This window comes from Urocitellus parryii, chromosome 4 (genome assembly GCF_045843805.1).
Source record: "Urocitellus parryii isolate mUroPar1 chromosome 4, mUroPar1.hap1, whole genome shotgun sequence".
Taxonomy (NCBI): domain Eukaryota; kingdom Metazoa; phylum Chordata; class Mammalia; order Rodentia; family Sciuridae; genus Urocitellus; species Urocitellus parryii.
The window spans coordinates 7668763-7688856 of NC_135534.1; the positions used below are offsets into that span (position 1 = coordinate 7668763).

Below are 20094 nucleotides of genomic sequence, written 5' to 3' on the forward strand. Positions count from 1 at the left end.
ACACACATAAACACATATATTTAGATTATAAATCTAATCTAAATATACAAGTATAATTATATACATACAAGTATATAATTTATTCAAATGGCTTACAAGGAAGATTCAGTGGTGAGAGGCTCTGTCCCTCATGGTGTCTTGCTAAGCAGTGCCTCCATCCCTAAGAACACTACTCCAAGACAGTAGTGCCTCCATCCCTCTTGGCACCTTGTCCAGTGGCAGCTGGCTAATGTTCCTTCTCCAGAGCCCTCAACTCTGTAGTTACCACAGGAAGGGAGTTTTAGAGGCTAGCTGCAGAAGTGATGACCTCATCAGCGCTAGCTGGCTTGTGTGGTTTGTTCCTTGTATGGCCAGCATTCCGAGGAGTGCTGCTTCCGGCATACGTGCCAGCGAGCACTTTTCTACAGCTAGCATTCAAAGGCAGTGTCCTTCAAGATAATACTTATGTAGACATCCTCCTAGGGCCACTGTCATCATTCCTTGAGTTGCCTACGGTCCTGGGAACGAAGGCACAGCTCAGGGACATGGTGTTCCTTTGTTGCTGTCTTTCTTTTCTTTAAGGATGACACAGCTGTTCTCTGTCTTCTGGAGGGATGAGGCAGGGCCCTCTGGGCCTCCTTCCCTCTGGTCAAGCAGGACACAGAGGGCTTCTCCACTGTTCTCCATTGAGGGGTTGGGGGCTATGCTGGCCAAGGGAAGCGACATCCTGTCTGCTAGAGAATGGCTTCTAAAGTTTGGTCAAGCAGCCTGCATTCTAGCGTCCCCTTAGATAGGCCCAGGGTGCTTCTAAGCTGGGGACAGGTTCTAGAACTACCTTCTGCCAGGCAATAGGCAGACCCAAATGCTGAGGGGGCTGTCCTTCGTCTCTTCCACCCTCTGCTGTGACAGACTACCAGTGCCTGCAGCTGTGGTCCTGTGGGGAGGAGGATTGCAGTACAGGCTATGGATCTCACTGGGTTCAAATCTCACTCCAGATAGTGAATCCCCATCTTCTGAATGATGGTAAAAAAATTCAGGTAAAAACCTCTGAAAGCTGAGATAACACTTCAACTTACCAGGCTGCCACACCCAACAACGGGAAATTGCAACTGTTGGCCAACATGAGGAAGCCCCTCACTCTGCTGTGGGAAGAGCCAGGTGGTGCAGAAACGGGGGCAGCATAGAATTACCGTATGACCCAGAAACCCCACTCCAACCTGAAAACAGGGACTGGAACCAATGTTTGTGAATGAATGCCCAGAGATGTCCTGTTCAGAATAAACTGTGGGAACAGCGCGGGGTTTATAGCTAGTGGCAGAGCGCTTGCCTCGCATGTGTGAGGTACTGAGTTTGATGCTCAGCCCCACATAAAAATAAATAAATAAAAATAAAGATATTGTGTCCATCTACAACTGAAAAAACAAAACAAAACCAAACCCAAACCTGCAGGCACTTCCAGGGTTCACTAGCTGGTGGATTAACTGTCTGTGGTCTACATGGCCAACGGCATAAGGACTGACACACGTCCCCGTGGGTGAGGCTTAGGAAGTCGATGCTAAGTGAAAAGCCAAACATGAAAGGGTGACTGCTGTGGATCCTGCTTACGTGAAGGACCTAGAACAGGAAGATCGATCGACTCGAGGTCACCAGAGGCTGGGGCCCCGGGCAAGGAGGTTGCAGCCACTAAAGCCCTTGAAAGCCCAGCCTAGGCCCCAGGAGGGCCAGGGTGGACAGAAGGAGCAGGTGGCCTGGAGAAGCCCTGTGCTTACCTGTGCCTCCCCTGGGAACCCATGTCCCTGTGGGTAGGGCAGCAGGGCCTGGAGCTGGAGCCGGGAGGAAGCAGGGACACCGCGGGGACTTGAACCCCGGCCCAGCTCGTGGGCGTGCCACCACCAGCGCCTTTTGCTTTTTCCTGCTCCCTTTCTCACAGACTGAAAGGTGAAAAGCAAAACCTGACCGCGGCAATGAGCCGCGGCCAGTAAAAGAAACACCTGCGGCGGCTCTGCGCCTCCTCCCGCCCAGGCCCGCCTGCTGCCTGTCCTGACACCCCTTCGGATGGCGCAGCCAGGGCACATTTGTCCCTCAGCCTTAAGCCACATACCCCATATCCCAACTGAGGAGCACATGAAGTTAGACCAGCAGTGAACCACAGACCACGGGACTGCCTCAGCACTGACAAGGTTGTATATGTACTCAGATGTTTCCAGAAAGAGCCTAAGAAACTCACTGTGGTGGGACTGAGGTAGGCAAGGGGAGAGGGATTTTACTTTCATTTCACACCTTCTTCGTGGCTTGATTGCTCAGAATTAAAGGCAAAAATCTTTTCATCCCCAGATCAGGAAATCTAAGAGCTAAGGGAAACTTCCAGCACTATCAAATGCATACGGTCCTCCAGGTCTGCTGGGCCCTGGCCACCTGAGGTCACACAGACATGCCCACCTGCCTTCCATCCTGAGCTCTCGGCCACCGTCGGCTGCGGATTCCTTCCCGGAAGTGCCATCATTTGAAAGTGAAGTCGGAAGCACAGTGTCCCCACCAACTCTCTCCTCTTACTGGGCTCTGCCCTGGAGTATGAGTTCTGGGGAGGATGGGTTCAAGTCACCAGAGCCCCGGAGCCAAGAGTTACACAAAGCCAACCCTGGACCCTTGGCCACCCTGGCAGTCCAGGGCATGGGCACCCACTGCCGCAGCGCAGGTTCTGCCTCCCACAGCGGGTCCACAGAGCACCCCCATGAGCCCTGCAGTCCTGTCAACTGGGAGGCAGGATCCCCTCCCGTGAACCCTGGGGAGATCAGGAGCTGTGTCTCAGTCAGGTCCAGATGAGAAGTGGAGGCTCCAAGGGCTGCAACCTGCCCGGGGCACACAGTGGTCAGGCCTGGCCGAGAACTGGCTCCTCGACTCCTCCCCAGGATCCAGGCAGTCGGCCACCTCTCCCTCCCGCCCTCCCACACATGGGTGCCAAGGTCTGGGGCCTGCCAGGTGTGCTGAGAACCTGCAGGCCCGGCTTCCCTTCCCTATTTCTCATGCCCCATCTTCCCTCGCAGCCTCCCTCCCAAACACACCATGAAACACAGGCACTTACTTATCGCACAGAGAGGAAACGAGCACAGCCAGACAGTCCCAACCTGATGAAGCAAAAAGCTCTGGCCTAACAAGGCCTCAGAAACGGGGGTTAGAACGTACTCTGCAAGATGAGCAAAGAATTAGTTCAACAGGTTAGTGCAGCCCTCAGGTGTGTCCTGCAGGAACCCGAGGGGATCTACACAGGGAGACAGGCCACAGCTGAGGGGTCAGAATGAAGTGGCCCCAGAAACCACTGCACGCTCAGTCCCTGGGCAAAGGGAACAGTCTCACTGGTGAGGCCAGGCAAAAACAGCAACCTCCACACCTAGCCCCTCAGGACCATCAGAGGGGCCAGGGAAGCCAGCAAGAGCCCGGCAGCTGCCCCTTTCCTCTGGCCAGTGGAGAGCCCAAACCAAGAGCAGGCTTTTCGATATACAAAGGGATTTGTGACCGCACCATTTGTAATCACAGAGTGCTGGCACTGGGCCTCATTGCCCCATGGTGGCAGTGATAGGTCCATACCTTGATTGGTATGCCCTCAATCAAACAAACAAACAAACAAAAAAACCCCAAAATCTTACCAATCATGACTGTAAAACAAACACACTTACAGAAAGAGGTTAGTTACAGCTACAAAATTCAAGTTGAAAATAACCCCTGCAGGTATTTCAGTCCAATATAATGAGTCCTGTGTGTGTCCATGTGTGGGTGTTATGCATGTGCGCACATGAGTGTGCGTGAGCAGGTGCCAATTTATACCACCAACGCCAGATGCGGGTGACTTCCAAACAGAAAGCACTCCACAGGGGGCATCTTTTGTGTTGCTGGGAGTCTTGATGGACCAATAATGCTGTGTCAGAACACAGGGAGCAAACTAGAAAGCCCCCTTGGGAAGAGGCGCGACCAGAGGAGGTGGAGGGCGCAGCCGCACATCCCTTACACAAGCAGATGGCAGAAATGGAATTTGACCCAAAAACTGATCCAGAGTGGACTGTGACAGAGAATACCTTCTCAACTGCCACAGAACATTTATAAAACTTATCATATCTTAAGCAATGAAGAAAAGGAGCCATGTTTAAAGCAGAAGAAACTATACAGGCTGCTCCAATAACCAGTCATTAAGCAGAAATGGACTATAATGTGAAAAACCCAAAATTACCAAACACTTGGAGATTTAAAGTATGCACTTAATAAGGCCAAGCTCACATCAGCACTGATACCACAAACACAGGCACAAGAACAACAAAACATCTTACTAAATACAGAGGAGAAGCTGTGGGTTTACCTGGATCTCATAGGGGCCACAGGCTGAGGGTTGGCCAGCCCCAGTCCACCTCACCTTGCACTCCTCTGGCTCCAGCGAGCCCCTCACAGCTCACCGGCTTGCTCAGGCTCTGCTCTCAGCCTGAAATACTCTTCCTCCCAGCGAGGGTCCAAAGGCTCCCGTGGGGAGGGCTCTGTTCTCATTCTTGGCTGGGGATTGACCCAGGGATGCTCTACCACTGAGCTATACCTCTAGCTTCTTTTTAATTTTACAAGTTGCTGAGGCTGGCCTCAAATTGATTATCCTTCTGCCTCAGCCTCCCAAGTAGCTGGGATGATAGGCCTGTGCCAATGTCCTGGCTGCTGTTCACTCCTGGTTTGTGTGATCAACATCTGAGCCTAGGCACCAGCCCAGTGTAGCCAGGAAGGACACAGATGGAGTGACCATTTAAAGATGAAACTGGGGACTGGGGTTGTGGCTCAGTGGTAGAGCGCTCGCCTAGCATGCATGAGGCACTGGGTTAGATCCTCAGCACCGCATAAATGTAAAATAAAGATATTGTGTCCACTTAAACCTAAAAAATAAATATTAAAAAAAAATAAAGATGAAATTGGTCTGAGGCAACTACAGTGGCTGTTCCTTTGCTGGGTGCTCTGCATGCCTTCGAAGGCCTGCCACCCAGAGGACACCTTATATGCTCTGAGTGGCTTCAGCAGTCCCCTCAGGATGCTTCACACTCTAGTTAGGAGCCCTGACTGCCACCATGGGACTGAGGGTATGGTGGGCTGATGCAAGGCTGCCTATACCACAAACTCCACTACCAGCCTTTACTCCCCTCTGGCACTGTCACAAGCCTGGATATGACAAACCAAGCTGCCAACACTACCAAAGAAAAGCAGAGCTGCAGAGCTGCTTGTTTTATCTAAAGCAGCTTTTTTTCAAAAAGGCCAATAAAATAGAGTTCTTGAAAGTCTATTCCAGACCAAAAACAAACTAACAAAAACTAGGCATAAAAAAGTTGAAAAAGCTATTCCTGAGGAGAATATTAAAGTAGAAAAAGATACTCTGCACTAACATACATGAAAAAGGCGATTTTCGGGCTGGAGATGTGGCTCAAGCGGTAGCGCGCTCGCCTGGCATGCGCGCAGGGTTCGATCCTCAGCTCCACATAAAAAGATGTTGTGTCCGCCGAGAACTAAAAAAAATAAATATCAAAAAATTTAAAAAAAGAAAAAAGGCGATTTTCTTGGAAAACAAAACTTGAGAAATTGACTTGTGATGAAATAGAAATACTGAGTAGCCCAAGACCCCTGGAACTACTTTCAGAGAGCCACTGAACCTCCACAGTGTTGACCACTGTTCCCGGACACTGCAGGGTGTGGACTGCAGGGAAGGCTGGGGACCTGCCACAAAGAGACAGAGATAGCTGCTGCCTCCCCCGCTCAAGCAGGGTATCCACATCACACAATTCAGCCTCACACAGACCTAGCTGCTATTCTTCTCCCCACCTCCTCACTGAGGAAACCTTCAAGAATAAGAAATTCAGATGGGCCCAGCTACTCAGGAGGCTGAGGCAGGAAGAAGGCTTCAGCCCAGGAGTCAGGGGACAGCTTGGGCAAAGTTAGCAAGACTTCATCCCTTAAAACAAAAGGATTTAGCCCAAGTCCTGTGCTACTAAATGGCAAAGAAACCTAGTTGCTTGGCCAAAACCTGAGTTTGAGGATGCTGCTCTTAGGACTATCTCTCTGGATGTCCTGATCCCAAAGCCTGCTCAACAGCAGCCTGAAGTCCAAGGGGACCTTGTAATTCATTATAAACCTCCAGTTTAAACAGTGCTAAGTCCAGGAGTGGCTTGGATCGAAAGTCATAGGAGGGCTTATTATTCCATTAGTATTAATGAAATCATTAATAGTTCATTAGTTGAATTAAAATCATTGGGGGATGAAAGAAAAACCCTTTATCTCAAAAGATTCAGGGAAGGCTTTTGAATAAATTCAATATTTCTTATGATTTAAAAACAAATAAAAAACTCCAAAGCAATCTAGAAAACAAATGGATACCTTGTCCCGTAATCCAGCAAGAGTGCAGGTGACATCGGTGACATCAGAGACGAAGAACACACCTTAGCAGTACTTCTCTTCCATCCTGTTTAAGGATCACCACAGAATGGGACAAAGTATTTGCAAGTCATGTATCTGATGAGGGTCTAGAATCCAGAGTTTATAAAGAGCTCTTATAATTCAATGATAAAATGACAAACACCTAATTAGAAGGTGGGCCAAGGCTCAGCACAGACACTTCTCCAGAGAACATATGCACATGCTAACAGCACATGAAGGGCGCTTGGTATTGTCTGTTATCAGAAAAATGCAAATCAAAATTACAAAATACCATGTCATGCCCATTACGATGGTTATATTTAAAGAGTCAATAACCCGTGTTGATGGGAATGTGGGGAATGGAACTCTCACACGACTGCTGCCAACGCAAAGCAGTGCAGTGGCCCTGGAAAGCAGCTTGGCAGTGCCTCAAAATTACACACAGGGTTACTCTGACCCAGCAATCCCACTCCTACCTGTGTACCAAGGAGAGTTGAAATCACATGTTTACATAGAAACTTTACACAAACGTTCGCAGTAGCACTGTTCATAATGGTCAAAAGAAGAAACCGCCCAAAGTCCAATGGAAAAACACAATGCAGTTATCAATAATGGAGTATCCTTCAGCTATGAAGAGGAAATTAGTCCTGTTACATGCTACAGGCGTGACCAACCTTGAAAATATCATGCTACGTGAAATAATCAGACACAGAAAGATAAACAATGCATGATTCCACTTACATGAGGTTCCTAGAACAGGCAAATTCATAGAGACAAGGTAGCACAAAGACGACCAGGGCCTGGGGCAGCAGGGTGCGGAGCTTCCGCCTGGGCTAACGAGATCTATGGCTGCACAACCTAGGGAGTGAGCAGACCAAGACCCACCAACAGGGCACTTGAGGGGCATGAGCTCTATGGTAATGTAGATTTACCCTGATTTTTAGAAGGAAAATAACATTTATTTGAAAAGGAAACTTTATATTAACATCATAAACAAAAAGCTATATTAACATAAATGTATAAACATTAACATGTGAACTATCAGCAGATGGCAACTCATTTGTGGACCAACAAGACAATCACCCTCTGGGCAACACGAAACAGGCCAAAGGGGCTCATATGCAGCCCCCTGGGCCCTAGCAGGACCCTCGTCCTCCATCTGCTGTCAGATCCCCCTCGTGGGTCAAGTGGGAATGAGACCATGATGCTTACGGCTCATTAGTAATTACGGCCAATTCCAATAAGACAAGAAGAGACGCAAGAAAAATGGAATAGTTCCCGTGGGTGACACAATCCCCAGAGAACAGTGCTAAGTCCATGTCAAGAGGCCAAGTACAACACCTGCATTATTTCATTAATCCCTATCCCACTCTGAGGTAGGTCATGACCACCCCTTCTTACATATGGGGAAACTGAGACCAGGCGATGTTCAGGTAGAAGTGGGGAAGGAGTGGTCTCATGGTGGGAGCCGATTGTCTTGAGAGCCTTTCAGTTTTAGCTAAGATGCTGTTTGTGCTCCACTACTGAGCTATGTCCCCACCCCAGAAACTTTAACACATGTAACCACAATACAAAAAATTCAGTTTAAGGAACAAACTTCATAAACCTGCATAACCCAAATAAAAATCTAAGACTCCAAAGGAACATTAAAAAAATCATCCTATTCTGAATGAACAGGCAACTTCTTCATTCTTAAATGGAAAATCTTAATATCAAAATATGTTTATAGGGGGTTGAGGTTGTGGCTCAGTGGTAGAGCGCTTGCCTAGCATGTGTAAGGCACTGGGTTCGATTCTTAGCACCACATATAAGCAAATAAATAAATAAAAGCCCATCAATAACTAAATCAAGTGAAGAAAATTAGTGAAACACTGGTCTGCTACAGGGAAAGGCAGCTGTAGTGGAACAGACTTGAAAGTTCAGAAACAGACTTAATTGTATTAATTTGCTAATGATTACCAAGCGGCATTTCAAATCAGCAGACAAAGTAGAATTATCAGTAAACAGTGCTGGGGAAATCAGTCATTTTGAAACAACCAAAGTAGGTTCCTACCTCATCCTGTGCTCCAAGCAACTTCCAGATGGATTAGGTTAGTGTCCAAGGGAACCAGAAGAAATATGGCAGAACACAACGTAGGAGACCATTCTCATGAAAACTGAAGAATGTGATTACAAAATTTAACAAATTAGCCAGATCCAACACACAAAATTAAAAGGCAAACCACAAACTCGAGAAACATTTTGTAGTATACAAGGCTAACAGGGTCCCCAACACAGTTCTCGCCCAGCAGTGAAAGCACAGGCCCACACACCAGGTACTCACCGCTTCTCAGAATCAAAAAGTGCAAATTAAAACACAGACATGCGCAGAAGGCCTGGGTTCCACCCCCAGCACCACAACAAAACAGAAAGACAAAATGCTAATGTTATTTCTGCCTTAAAACCAGAGAAGATAAACACAGGACAGGGTAGGCAGGGGGATATGGCTGAACCCCTCTGCGGGGCGCTTGGCAACCGAGTCGAAAACTTCCCAACTGTTCAGACCATCTGGACCTGGGACTGTGCTGCTAAGCAAGAGGCCATCTTCCCTATTTCATCCCTAAGTCAGAAGAAATCCTATCAGAAAAAAAAGGAATCCTATCAGAAATAGAACAGGCTCGACCTTGAAAGGAGGAGAAGCGCTGGCCACGCCAGCCACACGGGGCAGAGGTTCAGAAGGCAAACCCTCCCTGAATGTGACCTTGGGTACAATTTCTGGCTTTGCATAAACGTACAGGCATTTTTAGCAGGACAGCGTGAATAGGAGCATTTCAACTGCAAAGACCACTCAAGATATTGACAGTGTTAACAGCACTAGTAACCATTACCCAAAATAAACACATAAGTGGTCTGTGTGAATTATCAGTAAAGGGTCCCGGAGGCAGACAGACCAAGGCCAATATCACTCACCACAGCTTTCCACATAATAGGAAGGTAGACTAAAGCACTGCGAGTACAGGGAAAGATATACCTTATTCTTGCACAGAAGGAATATCATGAAGACATCATAGGGAAGGTTCAAGTAATCATGCAAGTCTAGCCAGGAATATTCGGGAAAGTGTAGTCAAGAGACAGGGCCACCCCCACCATGTATTAAAGCATAGAGTACAATATTTAAACTTATGTGGAACTGCACATGAATAGATCAATGGCCATCAGCTGTGTTAATCACTAAATGATATGGAGACTAAAGGCTAAGCACTTGGAGTCACTTATTGCCAAAATTAAGTCCAGATAGGTCTGATAAAAATAAAAGAAAAATCTTGTTCAGAAGCCATTAGATGTCTATAAATGAGCGTATACATATTTACAACTTTGGACAGCAAAATACCATAAAACTCAAATATCAGTGAGAATAGGAAAGTATTTGCAGCACAAATGATAAAGGGTTTAATTTCCTTAATATATAGAGAGCTCTTATAAACCAATAAGTATATAATCCAGTAGAAACACAAATAGGAATTACAATTAAATACCAATTTTTAGCACCACAAACCAAATTTGAGAGCAGAGAGTTGGTAAAGGGTGGGGAAGTATCAGCTGGAACCACCTCCCTAGCAGCATTCATCATATCTGGAAAGGCACACGGACCAGGCCCCAGAATTCCTCCTAGAGAAAACTTTGCCCCAATGATATACTTGCCCATGTATATGAAGGCGCAGGCAGGTAGGCAGATTTTGTAAAGCCTGAGAAACACTCAAAATGCTGGAAACAACCTAGTTGCACCCTAGAAGGGGTGGCCACAGTTCACACGGGTGTTGAAGGACCAAGAGAGAGCCGGTAGACACCAAATTCCAAGTCAGTTTGTGTGCTATGCCTGTCCCTCCACAGCTTTATGCGAACACAGAATTCTCTGGAAGCTTCAGCGATAGGTCACAACAGCTGCCTCTGTGGGGAAGGCGGCCAGACATTAGAAAAGGACATCCCTGTCACCTACAGGGCTTGAAGTTTTAACATGAGCAAGGATTACTTTGAACATCTTCTACACATAGAAGTGAAATAAACTGGAGGAAACCAGCCGAGTGTTTGCCTGTGGGGTCAACACAGGAGCAGAGGCGGAGGAAGGGCCTTGTTTTGACACACAGCTGTCACATCACAGAAGAGCCAGCTGCTAGAGGCTGAGGAGCCCGAGAAACTCCAGCACCTACTTCTGGAGAGGGTAAAGCCGCCAGGCCCAGGCTGCCCGAGAGTGCCCTGCTGTCCGGAGTCCAGTCCCGGTGACCTGTGAGGCGAGGAGGGCCAGAGCACCTGTGCCCTCTCAGAGGAGAGTGCCCTTAACTCAGAAAGCCGCTGCAGTTGCTGAGCAGAGGCAGGAGTGCCCCGGAAAAGACAAACCACACAATTTGATCCTGCTTTTGGAAAGGTCACAGCCGCTTTCTTAGAATGTCTGTTTTTTGTTTTTAACCTACTTTGAGGCAAGAGCTCCAGGCAGCAGACTCTGGACTTGGTCTTCAAGTTCCGACCCATCTCACAAAACTGAGGGTCCCAGACCCAGAAGGAGCTGGAGTGGGTGTGAATGCTGGGGCTGCCCGGCCCAGACCCCACGGCCTCCTGCACGCACTGTCCTGGGGAGGCCCAAGCCGGTGCACCCCAAGGAATTCAGAGTGCATCACGGAGCACTGCTTGCAATGGCCAGAAGGCCCTAGAAATAACCCTCCGCGCATCTGTGGGAAAGTGGAGAAAGTGTGAGTGTACCAATTAGTTTCCAAAGGTCACCTTTCATCCATGACAGATTAAAGAGGGCAACTGGCAGGGTCTTAAAAAAAACAAAAAGGTTTTGTATGCTGAGTGCCAAAGAGGATATGAAAAACAGATACTCTCGTATTCAGGTATGCAAATTTGTATATCTGTTCTGGAGAGGGACAGACCCAGACAGTGACCCAGAAATTCCATGTCTTATACCTGCCCTGAGAAATATTCAGGCATGATGCAAAGGGGTTGTGAAGGTGAGCACGCAGCACTGCTTCCAATACCAAAAGATGGCCAAACAGCTAAATAACTCATAGTATGACCAGGACAAGGAATGTTATGCCATAGCTCAAAAGAATGAGGACAATTCTTTTTGTGCTCGAATGACTCTATTATTAAGTGAAAAAAAGCAGGTCAACAGTGATATGCAGTATGCAGGACCAGCCCAACACTTTGATTGTAAAGGAACAGAAAGGTCTGGAAACCCAGCAAACAAATGGGAACTGCTAGAGGGGGCAGGGCACTGGGAGTGCCAACCTCACGAATCATGTCATGTTTTAATTCTGTAAAACAAGAAGGCATCGCGTATCATTCCTCTAATGACACTTAACAGAAAAGGAGTAACTATCACCATCAATAGGAGAACAGAGGAACTAACTGTAGAGTCACAAGATGGGCTCTGTCCAGCAAGGAAACCACACGAAACGTCATAACACCAAGTGGAACAAGCAAGTGGAAGATGAACTCAGGGTTCAGGATGCTGATTGCTCACTGGGGCTGTGAGGAGGACACACGAGGGCAGGAGGAAGCTGCTTTCTCTACCATCCTAGCTCTTGTGATGGCAGAAGGTTCAGAAATATTGCATTATTAGAAATAATCAAGGAAGCAAATAAGAGAGCCATATCATGTCATGAACCAGACACTCCGAATAACCCAGTAGTGTGTTCTCAGCTCCCACAAGGGAGACAACGTCCCTGTCTTAAAGAGGGATGCTTACTAGAGTTTAAAACATAACCAACAGTAATAGTCGCTGGGATTTGTTCTATTTTATTGGACATAACAACAAAAAATAGAGCCTAAAATTTCCAAATATGATTCAGACTCAGCCATAAGAGGCTCATACTGGTCAACCCGGAGCAGAAGGGCAGAGAGAGCTGGAGCTACTCAGTACAAGCTCGCTGTCGATTTTAGCATCATAAATAACTGACGAGATGGAGCGGAGGGCTCAAGGTGCTGTGTTTGTGCTCAGCTACTGAAACGGAAGTAATGAGAAGCAAATCTGGACTCGGTTACTACTACACTTATCAGACCGTTTTCAGGTTTTTGTATAATACATACTTTTAGGGCTGGGGTTGTACTCAGTGGTAGAGCGCCTGCCTGGCACAAGGGAGGCACTGGGTTGGATCCTCAGCACCACACAAAAAATAAAATAAAGGTATATTGCCCGTCTGCAACTAAAGAAACATTTTAAAAAAGTATACTTATGCATCAACAAAAAGGAAAAATGGAGAGTAAGTCTGACAATCATGACTGGCAATGCTTATCTTCCTAACTGTAAGAATTCACCACCTTTATGAAAATCTCACGGTAAGTAGTCAACAAATGGAGACAGTGTATCAAGTGGTAAAAAACTCAAGACTAGCCAGGAATTACAGAAATACAGATGAAGACAATTAAAATACTTTTTAAAGTAGCATCAAATACATTGTAATGTTGAATTTCGCAATGATTTCTTGGATGTGACACCAAAAGTACAGGCCACAAAAGTAAAACTCAAGTAAGGTAAATCTGATCACTTCAAAACTAAAAAGTTCTGTGTGGGGTGTGGCTCAGCAGCAGAGTGATGTGTTTAGATGAGGAGGTCCTGGGTTTTGTCCCCAGCACCACAAAACAAACAAACTGAAAACAGCTGTGCATCAGAGGGCTCATGAAAAGGCAATATTATGGAATGAAAGAAAATATCTGCAGATCACACAGCTGATAAGGGGTTAATACCTGGAATACACAGAGAACTCTGGCAAGTCATCAATTATAATATCTCAAATTTTTTAAATGGACAGGGCTTGAATAGACATTTCTTCAAATAAGATAAACAAATGGCCAATTAGCAAATGAATTGAAGCTCACATTACTAACCATTAGGGAAATGCAAATCAAAAGCACAATAAAGTACGACCTCACACGCATTTACTGAAATAACCGAAAGCAGGATCTTGAAGAAAAAATTGCACCCCATGTCCACAGCAGCCTTATTCTCAATAGCCAAAGAAAGACACAGCCAGCCAAGTGAACAAACAGAACAGGAGATGCGCACAGACATCACCCAGCTTCTTAAATAGGACGTTCTCACACAGGTTGCAACCTGGACGAATCCTGAGCCCACTGTGCCAAGTGAGATAAACCAACCACAAAAGACAAACACCGAGTTCCTGCAGGAGGAATCTACAGTGGTCAAGCTCAGAAAGAATGGCTGTTGCCAGTACTGTGGGGAAGAGGGAGTGGCGAGTTTCGTGTTGCTTTCTGAGTACAGAATTTCCGTTTTTTGCAGGATGAGAAAGTTCTGGACATTGTAATTGCCCAACTCTATTACACTTAATATATCAACTGTACACTTAAAAATCGTTAAGGCAATATATTTTATGTTATGTGCATTTTACAGCAAAAAATTTTTAAGGTAGCAATCAATACATAAAATTCAAAAAACCTGATGTTGGCAACTATGTAAGGAAACAGACATGCTCACAAGAGAAAGGGTGACGAGTGTTGTAAAGCCACATCACCAAGGACCAGGCTGCACCACTCTGGAGAAGACGACACATGTATAACAAATTTGTGGAAATGCCAATGGCAGCCCAGTTTAAATCAGTCAAAACACTGTTTACCAGCCTGGGAGACTGGTAAATATCATACAGGATAAGAACAGGAGAAAAGAATTCATTTGCTCTTTTATGATGCTGAGGTCATGGAATTCTTTGACAAGCTGACAGGGCTCTCTGCTATTCCATTATCCCTCTGATCCCAGAGAGAAGGAAGCTCTGAGGGCCAGCCACCACATAAAAGATTCCACAAAAGCTCTACTTAGAGGTTTAAATGTAAAAATGAAACCACTCAATTGTCACAGGAAAATCAGATTAATATTTATATACTCACGGTAGAACAGATCTAAGCATAACAAGTGCAGAAATCACAGTGATTTGATTAACCTCAGAAAATTTTTTTATATCTGAAATAAAAGTCAATCTAGTAACCAGAATTTTTTTGGTACCAAACAAAAGATCATTGATATCCTTAATATGTAAACAGTATTTACAAAACAACTAACAGGAAAACAAGTGTTTGAAGAATGGTCACTCTTCAAGTGGTCACTCACACACTGCCAAAGGCCAGTCAACATGTGAGAAAGGTTCAGTTTCACTAACAGGCAGAACAACACTCATGTCCAAAGGTAACATAATCTGGATCCACCCAAGCAGCAAAGGTTTTTAGTACCATAAATGCACTCTGTGGAGGAGTTGGTTTCCTGCTGTGAGAACACTGATTTAGAAAATGCCTCCCTGGAGGGCAACTCAGCAACATGAATCTAAAGTTTTAAGTAGTAACAGTCATTCCCTTCTAGATATGTATTCATCTTGGATAAGTAACAACAGATGTGATAAAGTTTGATTTACATGGAACATCATCAAAACTTTTATTTCCTGAGTGGAATAAAACAAAACCCCGGGACATAATCTGTAAGGTCATCTAAATGAGATTGTTTAAGTTAATACAGCCTTGCAAGAACCAGAACATTGTCAACAATGAAAATGATGCTTCACGACTCCAGGTCCACTACATATAAAGGAAAGAGTCAAACAGAATTCAAATATAATCCCATTTTTTAATAAAACAGATATCTGATGCATAAAGACAAAATAAAAAGATAAACAAAAACCCAGATGCAAATACACCAGTAACACCTGTTAACTGAAGATTTTCAATTTGTTTTTTGCCAACTTTATGGTAAACCCTTTTGATGTGAGAATAGTGAGCAGTCAGGAACGGAGAAGGTACAGGCCAAGGTCAGAGGCCCCAGTAGGCAGGGCGGAGGAGGACACCCTTTGCTTCCCCTTGCCATTCTGTACCCGGTATGTACTGTATTTAAAACACTCCACAGATGTCTGTGCACCTGTTTTAGCGTCTCCTCCTTCGACACAACCCCACACCACAGTGAGCACCAGGCAGGCCAGAGGCTAGCCTTCCTCCTCACCTGGCATCAGAGGTCCTTGCAGTCCCTCAGGATCAGTAAGACCAACAGAGGGTGGCCAACAGGGTGGTGTTGGGGGCAGTGACTGTCTCACCCCTTTTTGTAACAGGCCACATCTCGGGGGGCTCCAGCCTGGGGGCCCAGGACTCAGTCCATACCTGCCCTCAGGCTACTTTCATTTATAAAAGAACTTCAACTTTGCTATTTGTAGACACCACTGTTGCTCACAGCAGCGGCCCCCACTGGCAGTGCCAAGAGACCAGATGGAAGGCCTTCTAGTGGCACATGGCCTTTCTCTCCTGGGGGGGGTCTCAGTAGTGCTCAAGGGAGGGGTCACCAAGAGACCCTCAGGAACTAGGTAGACAGTGGCTGACCTGTAGCTCTCAACTCCCTGTGATCTGGTCCCAGTCCATCGGTCCTCTCCCTCCCAAGCAAGCACGCCCAGCTTTCCTCTCCCTCCCTTGGACACTTCCCTCAGGGAAGGCCAGTGGTGTTCCATTCCAACTATTCTAAGCTGGTACACAGGACAGCGCGTAAAAATACAAGTGTCAGGATGAGTCACTGCTGCCACTTCCCCACCCAGGATGCAGATCAGTTTACATGACACACACTCAAGATTCCTCCCCACCCATCAGAAAGCCGTGCTGGCTCAATAGTGCACTTACATAAGCCCAAACTTTTTAGTCATGTACCAAAAGAGAACATGAGAATTATGTGCATCAACAGATACATGAGAGCCTCCCAAAGAATGCAAACTAAATAACACTTATTACACGTCCATTTTATTCTTTTTACAATGTTTTCCCCAAACAAAATAGATGCCATTTGAAAATATGACCAGAGAATGTTCTAGATTATAGTACTTTAGTACTATAAAGTACGTACTCTCCCACCTACACACTCATCTTCCTGTGGTTCAGGATCACATTTGCACAAACATTACCAGCTCTCAACAGTGCACAACCCTCCTCCTGAGGCACCAGTTTGTACTCAGGACGTACCAGTTCCCTTTCAATGAAGATTACATTTGGAGCTAACCAGTGAACATGAATCTAGGCCTCAGTCTACAATCTGAGGACAGGGACACATCCACCTTCAGAGGTGACAGGACAATCGGGCAACATAACAGCAATAAAACCATTCTAAGGAGTTTGGAACTCAAACCTTTATTTGTGCTGTAAAGGGGAAGAAAAATGGTTAGAAACCACACACAGAACAGAATAGCATGTGCCTTACAAACAAGTACTTTAACCACCTGTTTTTACAGCTTTCATTACACAACAGCATACCCAGAAATATTTCCCCATAAGCATGACTAATACACTTTAAGTTCCAATGACAGTAATTGTATCACACCCAAGTCACCAGCTAAGAATTGAATTACCACACCAATGTATTTTTAAGCATAAAAAAAAAAAGGAACCCAGAACACAGGAAAAGTCCTAAGGATAAAAGGTATTGGGTATTTAAAGTGTTCAAATTTAGAGGAAAAACAGGATAAAGCCCATTGGAGTAACTCTATCAATTCAACAAAATCAGCTCAGAAGCAAATCCAAGTTTCACAGGAGCTCTTCCTGTTAAGCTGACCCCTTCTGCCCAGTTTGCTTTTATTTCCTAAACTGGTTTTGATTGACATCCCCCCCCCCCAGTCCTGGATCATTTAAACTAAAAATACAATAGATAATTCACTAATAATTCTGATTGCTTCACTGTAACCACAAAAGGTTTTCCTTGTTACAATTGACTGATTTCAAGAGTAAGTAAGCAAAACTTTTGCTATTATGGTTTTGACCAAACACAGAAAAACCTATAAGGCACTTCTTACGAAATTCCCTTAAAAATCATTTAATCTCCACCCTCTCCAAAAGCATTTCCATTTGTCTCACTACAGTAACAATTCGAGGGCTGGGGATGTGGCTCAGCGGTAGCACGCTCGCCTGGCATGCGTGCGGCCCGGGTTCGATCCTCAGCACCACATACCAACAAAGATGTTGTGTCCGCCGAGAACTAAAAAATAAATATTAAAAATTCTCTCTCCTCTCTCACTCTCTCTTTAAAAAAAAAAAAAAAAAAGTAACAATTCGAGACCATGAGGCATTTGGGTGACTTCTTCTGGAACCATTGCTGCAGCCCCACCCAGGAGAGCACATTCAATCCCCACCCTCTCCAAAAGCATTTCCATTTTGTTCAGAATTTTGAATCACTGAGATCTCCATGACAAATTATGAATTACAAACCCAGAAAAGTCCATATTAATCTCATCGTAAGTGTACACTTAAAATGTTTAAAAACTCATAGTTTTGACACCAAGTTCCATGTCATTTTTCAAGTAACTAAATATTGTTTTCAGTTATACCTTCTCAGTCTTTCCCACTTTAGAGCAAAGCAAAACAATTTTGCTTTTTTTCTTGAACTTTCCTTGAAGTTCTAAGCACTTTTATAAAAATTTCCAAGCAGCTTTCACTGCTTATATGCAACCATTTAACCAATAATTTACCATTAACTAGTGTTTTCTCCACTCACAAATTCTATGAAATTTCTCAGATCTCTGCCCATACTTTTCTCTCCAGAGACTTCCTCTCAACCCACATCCCACACCCTCATGCTCCCAGCACTGCATCCCCACCAGCCCTTGCCCCCCTGTCCCACCCCCAGAGGGAATGATAAGAATACTCTGAGATGTTAAAAAAAAGGGGGGGGAATCAAATAACTGGGCTGGGGTTGTAGCTCAATGGCTGAGCATTTGCCTAAAATGCCCAAGACCCTGTTCAATCTGCAGCACCAGAAAACAAAACACCCACGACCCACCCACTACTAGTGGGCCCAACATTCCCTTCTTATAAGCTTCTATGCCATTAGAATGCCCAGACAAGACCCCCTACCAACACACAGCTCCTGGGCATGACCGGCTTGTCCCCCTCCCACTTTAGCTCAACACATGAGCCCCCACAGTTTGACAATCTACCTAGCTAACAAATTCCCTCTGCCTAAAGCATTTAAAATTGAACAGCTCCTGCCCCCCAACAATCAAAAGCTTTATCATCACACTAAGAATTCCTCCGGCCAATGTGCAGACAGGAAGGCAGGTAAGCAGGTGGGTAGGTGAGAGGTCCCTGGGCTCCATCTCCAAGTGCCATCTAAAAGGCATTCAGGCTGGTTGTTGGATCAACTTTAAAATGTTCTATAACTTAAGAATCTTCTGGAAGCAAAGTTCACAGCACAGAACTAGAAGGACCAGAGGCTCAATTTAGAAGATGCAGCATCTGAAAACCACCCCCAGGACAAGAGGGGTGCCTGCTGGCATTCCTGTGCCTGGAGGATGGTGCTGCTGGAACATTCAAAGATGATGGCCCCTCAAGCCGATGCATCTGCTTTGGACTTGTGAACTGCCCCCACAAGCTCATCTGAAAACCTTAACGGTTGGCCTCCTGAATACAGGGCTCCTGAGCAAGGCCTGGACACAGGCACTGGAGAACTGCTCCTCCTCCTAAGCCTCTGGAATTCAATCTGCAGGCATCAACTTAAGCGGGCTGTCTCCTTCAGGGTCTCCCCTCCTGCACTGCTACGACTCACACTGGCTGGGGCTCCATTTGTCCTGGTGCCATCTGCTCGCCATGATGAACACTACAGTAACAAACCAGGTCCATGAGGCATTGGGTGACTTCTGCTGGAACCACTGCTGCAGCCCCACCCAGGGGAGCACATTCAATCCCCACCCTCTCCAAAAGCAACACCAACCCACCCCCCAGAGGCTCCGCCGGGAAGGCCTTTTCTTCTGCACCATTACCAACAATACCGAGTCCAAGAACACTCCTGCGACTTCACCAGGCTTACCAGACGACCAGAGGCAAGGTTTTAAGTGAAGGGATAACCTCAAGAGAGTTAGAGGGAGGAGGAGGGGTAGAGTGAGCTCACAGAAGAGTTTAGCATCGAACCTAGGGAAATCCAGAGGGGAGGGTACTGCCACCTGGAAAATAAAGGGTTGGTCAATATTGTCCCCAGACACAAGCAGCCTGCCTCAGCAGCCCCCAGTCACAGTTGGCAATGGCACATTGGATCGTGATCACTCCACAGGCCACCCTTCACCTCCTGGGCTCCACCAGGTGAGCCCTGTTTACATACCACCCTGGCCCAGAGCTGTCAGGCCCGCGAAGCCAAGTCCAGTTTCCTTAAGACCAGGCCTCATCCCCAGGCAGGTTCACAACCCTTTGTCTGGAAAAAAACGGGGGCTGCTGGTATCGACAAGTTTCAAGTCGGCCCTCCCCGCCCAGCTGCGGGCCTGCGACCCTGCCTGCCAACGACCGACCACTGCCTAGGCCGGTCTCCACCTCTTCCCGCCTCAGCCTGCCTTCCTCCTCCACGTTAACCAGGCCACTGGGGCCAGCTAGGCCCACGGAAGGACCTCGGCCTCCTGGAAGTCAAATCCCCCCTCCAGCAGCCGTAGCAGAAGGGACAGCGAGGCCCGGGAGCTGCTGCGGCCCCTCGGGGTGCTGTGGGCCTTCGCGCTGCAGAGCCCCCCACATCTAAGCTCCTTTTCAGCCCTCCTTCCCCACGCACCCGCACCCCCTCTAGCTCCGCCATCTCCTGCCTGTGTCCCCTGAGGCCCTGAACTGGTCACTTCCGCCCCACCACTACACCCAGGCGCCAGCCCTGCCTGTCGCTAACTCCTGCGGGATGGGCCACAACTTTTGCTTTTATAGTCCCGGGTCGCGTCACGG

At 46.5% G+C, this 20094-nt stretch overlaps 1 long non-coding RNA gene across 6 annotated transcripts; it reads right to left on the minus strand.

Annotated features, from left to right (window-relative positions):
* Nucleotides 1-5486: 5486 nt before the first annotated feature.
* Nucleotides 5487-20050, minus strand: LOC144254608 (uncharacterized). Of its 6 annotated transcripts, none has more exons than XR_013343525.1 (4): nt 19119-19927; nt 17465-19000; nt 6367-17281; nt 5487-5501 (listed from the first exon to the last, which is right to left on the minus strand). It is a non-coding gene; the product is annotated as an uncharacterized LOC144254608 (long non-coding RNA). The 6 variants fall into 6 exon arrangements; XR_013343527.1 differs by lacking the exon at nt 5487-5501 and having other exon boundaries at nt 7018-7032; nt 7147-17281; XR_013343526.1 differs by lacking the exon at nt 5487-5501 and having other exon boundaries at nt 7249-7263; nt 8459-17281.
* Nucleotides 20051-20094: the final 44 nt, after the last annotated feature.